The sequence below is a fragment of the Macaca mulatta genome, chromosome 10 (genome assembly GCF_049350105.2).
Source record: "Macaca mulatta isolate MMU2019108-1 chromosome 10, T2T-MMU8v2.0, whole genome shotgun sequence".
Classification (NCBI taxonomy): domain Eukaryota; kingdom Metazoa; phylum Chordata; class Mammalia; order Primates; family Cercopithecidae; genus Macaca; species Macaca mulatta.
Window position 1 is genome coordinate 90,440,374 of NC_133415.1, and position 6,000 is coordinate 90,446,373.

Below are 6,000 nucleotides of genomic sequence, written 5' to 3' on the forward strand. Positions count from 1 at the left end.
GGGCAGCCCAGACTTGGGGTAGGGGCATTGAGGGCGCATGGGAGGAGAGTATGTGTGAGGTGGCCTGGGTCTATGCTGACTGTGTGACCAAGGCAAAGTCAGGCCCCTGTGGGCCTCAGTTTCCCCTCTGGTACAGTGAGTTGTCAAGGCCAAGAGAATCTTGGGGAGGGATGTAGGGGGGCTTCTTCCCGGATCTCTTATCTTTAGCTGTCTCGTAGCGCCTGGGAGAGTCAGAAAAATGGATGTATCTCTGACAGAAGCCTCAGGAGCCCCAAAGCTGCACATTTCCTGCTTCCAAATTGTCCTTGAACCTAGAGGTTTGGGGAGCTTAGAATCTTAGAACCAGGAAAGCTTGTTTTCCTAGAAAACCAGATTCCTCAGCTCTGAATGCAACCAGTGTAACTCTCCACCCACACCCCAGGTGTGCAAGAAATGGAGCTTCCTTTGGTTTTAAAGAATGCATCGAAATTGCATTTCAAGCTCTGTTCTGCCAGAATGGAAGAAACCCAGGCGGACTGGGCTTCCCTCTTTCATGGGGCTGGATGATACTGGGGGGACTGCCACAGGTCATGGGAGAGGAGAGGTGACTCCTCAGTTGTCTGCCCATCAAGACCTGCTGCCCCTTCTGACCCTCAGTGGCTGGTCACCATGGCGTGCCGCTGTCCACAAGGTCACTCTGGTCTTTTGAGTCTCTCTGATGCTCCCACACCATGCTGGGCACAGGGGCCTCTGCCGGGCCATATCAGACCTGTGGACCCAGACTGGGGCTCAGCCTGAAGTGGGGCACAGGCTGCCATTGCTCTCAAGTCCTCCAGATGTGGCTGTGGATTCTGACCTCACCCTCAGGCCTGGAGATGGGATGGGACTCCTTTCTCAGAGGCCTGCAGGCTCGAGGGCTCCAGGTTTCCCTTTGACTCCTCTCCTGAAACACAGCTGAGGGGACTGCATTGGGGATCCTAGCGGTAACTGGGAGCTGGGTCACATCTGTTAGAGAAAAGATTATTCCCACCTGGTCAACATGGCAAAACCCTGTCTCTACTAAAAATTAGCTGGGCATGGTGGCACATGCCTGTAATCCCAGTTACTTGGGAGGCTGAGGCTGGAAAATCACTTGAACCTGGGAGGCAGAGGTTGCAGTGAGCTGAGACTGTGCCACTGCATTGCAGCCTGGAAGACAGAGCTATCTGGAAAAAAAAAAACAAAACAGCAAGAAAAACAGAAACATTTATTCAACAACACTTGTTGAAGAGTGGTAAGGTAGACTTTTTATTCAGACTATGGCAATAGGGACCATTGCAATGGGATTTTGCAGTGGGGGAGAGAGAACGGGCTCAACTCCGAATACAGCATGGGCAAGTGGGAGTTTATGGCTAAGGAGCAGTGCAGGGGTCAGGATGGAAAATGACTGAGAGGAAGCATCGGGGTGAGGGAGAATCTGACTCAACTGATCTAATAGGATTCTTGCTGAAGACAGGCCAGGGGAATCAGGCATAATCTGGGGCGTGGTGGAGGGTGAACAGCCTGGTTAGATATGGAGGATGATCAGATATTGAGGGTGGGGGGTTCCTGCTAAACTGACGTAGGGTTCTTGCTAAAAGTGGATTTTGTAAGGAAGTACACAGATGGGCTTAGCAGAGTTTTGGGAGCCTGACTAAAATTTGGTCAAGTGAAGAATCGCTGTTACTCTCTAGAGTTACTCTCAAAATAATAAAAATAAAAATAAACATGATGGGTAGAGAGGCTACACACCCTATTCCCCGAGAGCATTTGCTTTTTTTTTTTTTGAGATGGAGTCTTGCTCTGTCACCCAGGCTGGAGTGCAATGGTGCAATCTTGGCTCACCGCAACCTCTGCCTCTTGGGTTCAAGTAATTCTGTCATCTCAGCCTCCCGAATAGCTGGGATTACAGGTGTGTGCCACCACTTCTGGCTTTTTTTTTTTTTTTTTTTTTTTTTTGTATTTTTAGTAGAGATGGAGTTTCACCATGTTGATCAGGCTGGTGTTGAACTCCTGACCTCAAGCAATCTGCCTGCCTTGGCCTCCCAAAGTGCTGAGATTACAGGCGTGAGCCACCACTCCTGGCTAAGCATTTTCTTTTCAGGGATTGGGAGGAGAAAGAGAAAGGAATTGGGTTGGTGAGGAGTATATACAGGGGTATACAACTGTATCTGTAACATTTTATTTATATATTCTTATTAGTTATTATAAATTACATATAAAACACATATACATGCATGTGCTTGTGTATGTAAGTTGTTTATTAGTTTTTAAAAGAGAAGCATGGCCTCCGTATCCTTCTGAAGCTGACTTCTCTCCTTTCCTATTGCGTCGCTACGATTCACATTTGTTGTTGCTTGTGGCCGTTGTTCATTCATTTTGACTGCTGGATAGCATTCCATTGTGTGAGGATATAGGAGGGTGCAAGTCCCCAAGACCTCCCCGACACTGCTGGAGGAGTGCAAACTGATGCAACTACATTGGAAGACAGTTTGGCAATATCTCATGGAGGTGAATATTCAGCAATTCCACTCTTAGGTAAATACCCAAGAGAAACTCTTGCACACACAGCAGCAGCAGACATGACAAGAATGCTTATTAACGGTTCTGCCCACAATAACAAAAACCTGGAAACGACCCAGATGCTCATCAACCGGAGAAGGAATGAATACACTTGTTTGCTGACAAAATACATTTTAAAAAATAAATAAAAGGTAAGAACTCAAGCAAGTCAGGCCTAATTTTAATATAAGTTAAAACTGGATCATGGGCACATCGGTCTTTAATTTATTCTTTGAATGTCTGAAGTAATTCGTAACAAAAAGAAATTGTGTTTTGAAAAATCCTGAACTGTAGCATCTTGGACTTAGAAGGCCTGTAATCTTTGGTGTCAGAAGGGGTTGGGGATGAGCTAGTCATGCCTGTGACATCCGGGAGCTTACCCAGCAAGCTTCCAGCCTTTGCCTGTGTACTCTCTGCAGTGCAGTGATCCAGAGTGCATGATAAGATTAACTCCAGGGGCGGGGTAGGTCAAGATACAAACATTACTCTTATCTGCAGATATTGCTCATAAGGAAGGGAAGTGACCTAGAATGACACAGAAGGGGCTGATAACAAATCAGGGTGACCAAGGATGACACCCCCCTGCCAACTCTACGAGGGGCTGACAAACTGTGCCCTATCCTAGAGATAGGTTTCCGGAGGGACCAGGATGAGTCAGCATAGCTGGAAAAGTGTGTCCCAGAGCAGAATGTGGTGCATGGGTTGGCCTGATAGAGCGAAGCTGGTGGGCCCAGGGCATCAGGCCAGAAAACTGAATCTTCCTTATCCCCTCCACTCCAGAATCTTGTCCTATTCACTAAGTCCCCTTATGGTTTATAAGCCAGTCCCCCAGCCCTTCTGGGACATCTGTACTACATTTCTCTTTAACTTGAACAGCATGCTGCTGGATGCATGCATGCCTGAATGCATGGACCCTGTATCTACATATGCACATGCCTAGACCAGTGTGCACATGCCTAGACTGGTGTGCACATGCCTAAATCGGTGTGCACATGGGGTCCTGAGGAGTTAGTAGCTGTGGACATGCGTGTAGCTCCCCCTGGACCAAGTCCATGCCACACCATCACTGCTGCCAGATGACTCCCCAGCCTATTCTTGACTTCTCTGCCTTCCATCTCATCCCCTCTAAGCTCCCCATAGCAACCAGGGGTTGGGGAGACTCCTGAAACCCAGAGCTGACCCTGCCACTACACAGCATGGATGAATGAATGTGTGTTACAGGCACTTCTATGCTGATGCATGTGGGCTCCTGGGTGCTGTGTGTGCACATGGAGATTTGTATGTACCCTATTTCATTTTTATATTTATTGTATTTTTTGATTTGGTAATACCTGGACATGATAAAAGCTGCACACAATTAAAAAAGATGCATAAGAAAAGTCCATGTCCAAGTCTCTTTTTGAATGGTGGAGGAAGGACTTCCAAAAATCTGCTCCTTCATAAAAGCAATGAAAATACTGGAGAAACTCTCCAATATACTTTTTTGAAATGCTGGAAATTAAAAGCTTACAACAATCTGAGGAGTGTTTATTTTAAAATAGCTGAATCTTGGTAAGATCATGAGCTTTATGATGTTTTGTTTTTGTTTTTCTAAGACAGGGTGTTGCTCTGTCACCCAGGCTAGAGTGCAGTGGCATGATCGTGGCATGGCAGCCATAATCTCTTGGGCTCAAGCAATCCTCCCACCTCCCAGTCTCCTGAGTAGCTGGCACCATAGGCATCCACCACCATGATGTTTTAACCTGCCTTAATCCCATTTCTCTCTCCCTATCTCTGTGATATTTTTGAAAACTGTGTTATTTGGATTTCTACCTGTTTCTTGGGATATAGCTCCTAAAATTTTTGGAATCTCCAGAGTAATTAGTATCTTTTGTGTGCTAATGACATGACTGATGGAACGAGGTAGGTGGGAGGCCCTAGACAGCTTCAGGATGGGATCTGGTCACTGGACCAGTCTGAGAAACAGAATAAAAAAAGTGAACTCTAGAGCCTCAGAGACCTATGGGATACCACCAAGTGTACCAACATGTGCAAAATGGGAGTCTCAGAAAGATGGGAGAGAGAGATGAGGAAAAAAGAATATTTGAAGAAATAATGACAAAAACCTCCACAAATTTAGTCAAAAAACATTAATCTGCACATCCAAGAAGTGCAACAAACTCCAAGAAAGATAAACTTAAAAAGGTCTGTATCTAGGCACTTCATTGTCAAACTGTTGAAAGCCCAAAGCAGAGAGAATCTTGAAAGCCTCAAGATAAAAGTGATTCACCAGGTGCAAGCGGTCCTCAAGATTAACAGCTGACTTTATATGAGAAACCATGAAGACCAGAAAGCAGTGGGATGAATATTCAAAGTGCTGAAAGAAAGACTACTAACGAAGAATTCTTCATCCAGTAAATTATTCTTCAAAAGGGGGAATTAAGACATTCCTAGATTTAAAATATTGGAGAATCTATTACTAGAAGACTTGCCTTACAAGAAATACCAAAGGGAGTCCTTTAGGTTGAAATGAAAGAACAGTAACTGGAATCTGCATGAAGAAACAAAGGTTACAGAAGTAAAGTACAGAAGTAAGGAGGAACAATAACTACATAGGCAGATATAAGGCTACATAAATGTAATTTTGTTTATAACTTTTTTCTTCTATCTTATTTAAAAGATAACTGCACAAAGCAATAATTATAAAGCTATGCTGATGGGCTTGTAATGTACAGAGATATAATTTGTATGACAACAATAGTATAAAAGAGGAGGGAGGAAATGCAAGTATATTGGAGCAATATTTTAGTATACTATGGAAATTATATTGGTATTGAACCAAATTAGATTATTTTAAGTTAATATATTGATTGTAATCTCTAGGGAAGCCACTAAGAAAATAACTCAAAAAATAAAAGAAACAAAACCAGATATCAAAATGGTATAATAGTAGCCAGGCATGGTGGCTCACATCTGTAATCCCAGTGCTTTGGGAAGCCGAGGTGGGTGGATCACTTGAGGTCAGGCATTCAAGACCAGCCTGGCCAACATGGTGAAACCCCGGCTCTACTAAAAATACAAAAATTAGCCAGACATGGTGGCGGGCGCCTGTAGTCCCAGCTACTCAGGAGGCTGAGGCATGAGAATCACTTGAACCCGGGAGGTGGAGGTTGCAGTGAGCCAAGATCATGCCGTTGCACTCCAGCCTGGGCAACAGAGTGAGATTCTGTCTCAAAAAAAAAAAGGCATGCTAGAAATTATCTGTTTAACACAAAAGAAGGTAGTATTGGAGGAATAGAGGAACAAAAAGACATAAGATATACACATGGCAAAGTAAAATGGCAGACATGAATAATAAAGTCCCAAAATATATGAAGCAAAAACTGACAGAATTGAAGGCAGAAATAGACAATTCAACAATAATAGATGGAAACTTTAATCTTCTACTTTTAATAATGAATA